The sequence below is a fragment of the Acipenser ruthenus genome, chromosome 32 (genome assembly GCF_902713425.1).
Source record: "Acipenser ruthenus chromosome 32, fAciRut3.2 maternal haplotype, whole genome shotgun sequence".
NCBI classification, from domain to species: domain Eukaryota; kingdom Metazoa; phylum Chordata; class Actinopteri; order Acipenseriformes; family Acipenseridae; genus Acipenser; species Acipenser ruthenus.
Genome location: NC_081220.1, coordinates 588,349 through 590,930, shown reverse-complemented (window position 1 = coordinate 590,930; position 2,582 = coordinate 588,349). Strand labels below are relative to the sequence as shown.

Genomic DNA, 2,582 nt, shown 5'->3' with positions numbered 1-2,582 from the left:
TCAGATTGTCTCATAGTTTTTTTTTTTTTTTTATTGGCAATGCAAAAATGCCCAAACTTGCTTTTGTATCACATGACACACTTAAGGTATGCTTGGCTGTCTCAAGCTAGTTTGTATTGTTAATGGAACACCTCGTTGTTGCCCAGTCATTCTATCATATGAAGTAGAGCTTGCCAGCTGGGGGTGACGGTCTGCCAAGAAAAGTTAAGACTATATTTGCAAGGATCATTTCTAGTGAAACATGTTTTGAAGGGATTGGTCTCGGTATCCACCAGGAGGAGTGGGAGTGTTTTCTTCTCAGCACCGAGCTGACAATGAGTGTTGTTTTCGGGCACCTGCTCGCTCTAGTGATGACACTCCAATCTTCAGTCGGGGGTTGTTGAAGGAAGGGGACACATTTTGAGTGCGTATCTCATACTGGTAGAAACGCAGTTAAAAAGGAACCATCAAGCCTACAATTGCTCCGTTGTTTAAATCAATAAGCAAATTTCAAATTGATCAATGCTAATGTTAAAACAATTTAAGAACAGTTTAAATAGGCCTTGACTAATATAAAAAATATAGTAATGTGATTTGCACTACGCAGGACTAGATGAGCTTAAATAAAAACATTACATTTGAAAATAACCTGTGCTTATCCCCACTTACAAGGAAGAGTGGCATCCGTTTCTTTATTAATGAACCAAAGATAAAGACGTTACAAATGAGAGAAGAGTGCCATCTAGTGGAGAAAGAAAAAGCACAATGGCAATAGACACGTTCTGCAGTATAGCCTCTGGGAGTTCTGTTACAGGCGAATCTCTCCATCTCCATATTGATCCAGGTCCATTTCGTTGTTCGAGGTGATCTTGGTGCAAACAGAACGAAGATCACGTGTCGTATCATTGAGATCTCTCTATCTCACTTAAACAGACGGCTGCGTTTCTCAAGATGCTCCAGCAAGCGCTGCTGCTTGCAAATGGAGAGCATGTAAACAAACTGGACAACTAACATTGTCAATCAGTTATTTTTTTTAAATCAAGGTTTATGAACACAGAGAGTTGGGCAGTGTATTTCACTGGATTAATAAAAAAACAAACATAATATATGAATGTAAACACTGAAATTCAAACTGGCCTCGGTTCTACTCTCGATTTAGAACAATGCACAACCAAACCTTTGAATTGCAAAGTACAACAGAATGCATGCCAGTGGAGGCAGCGATATACATGAAATAAATGAGATACCAACAAAAACATATTGTTCAATAATTAAGAACGCTTATTATAACTCAAATGTAATGTTTCTTGTAATATTCGCAGTTTTGTCGAAAAAATCCATATTCAATTTTTCCCGCCGAAATTAAACAGATTCGAATCGATTTTTACAAGAAAAATAAAATTCATAAAACCCGATAAACATTTAAGTTTATGAAACTAAAACTAAATGTATTCCCAAATAAATACGTAAGTCTCCTTACCTTAAACATTTCCATTTTAAAATGTGCAGAGAACTGAAATGAGAATTGTACTCTTTTTGCGGTACTTGGGTGGCTCTCAGAAGAGCCTTTGTGTTGTAAAGACGGAGCAGGGACGGTCTCGGTTTACTTGGAGCTGGTGTACTTGGTGACGGCCTTGGTGCCCTCAGACACGGCGTGCTTGGCCAGCTCTCCGGGCAGCAGGAGGCGCACGGCTGTCTGGATCTCCCGGGAAGTGATGGTGGAGCGCTTGTTGTAGTGAGCCAGGCGGGACGACTCGCCGGCGATGCGCTCGAAAATGTCGTTGACGAACGAGTTCATGATGCCCATCGCCTTGGAAGAGATGCCGGTGTCGGGGTGGACCTGCTTCAGCACTTTGTACACGTAGATCGCGTAGCTCTCCTTCCTGGTCTTTCTGCGCTTCTTCCCTCCCTTAGGCTGGGTCTTGGCAACAGCCTTCTTGGAGCCTTTCTTCGGCGCGGGTGCAGCTTTCGGTTCTGGCATTTTCCTTCTCTGATGCTTTTTCAAAGATGAATGAGTGACCAGCCCCAGAGCCCCAGTATTTATACAGCCTGTATGCAAATTATTACTAAACAACCCTTTAGAGTGAGAATGTTGACCTGGTAACCTAGCAACGCCCCCGGGTGACGGAGTAATTCGATGTGATTGGTTGTTCACTGGAAACGCAACAGAGGGGGTGGTGACTTTGCCGCGAGCTGAGATCTTTTTTTTCTCTCTCTCTCGAGTTCAGGTTTGAATTCGGCGCCTTTTTTCTTGAGCGGTTAGTTTAGGTCTTTTGTTTTTCATTTATTAAATACATGAAGAACTCGGTATACAGCAATACTGAAATCCACACCCGATGCGTCTTAAATACAGAAATATAATCAAACCCACGTCACTTTCTGTGCTCATTAAACACGTTAAATGTAGAAACACACGATCAATGCTGATGCTCTTTGATTTCTTCCTCATCCCAGAGTACAGATTGTTTCACAGCAGCTTGAATGGCGAAACTTCAACTCAAACACAGAAAAGACGACATCGTGGAGCTCAAAGCTGAATCAGGATCTGCTGCTTTTAATTTATTATACCGATTACAAAATGTACTGAAAATAAAATTAGATAA

The 2,582-nt window shown here is 41.4% G+C and overlaps 1 pseudogene; it reads left to right on the top strand.

Moving 5' to 3' along the window:
• The first annotated feature begins 206 nt into the window (after positions 1 to 206).
• Positions 207 to 408, top strand: LOC131703527 (small nucleolar RNA U3; annotated as a pseudogene).
• The last annotated feature ends 2,174 nt before the right edge of the window (positions 409 to 2,582 follow it).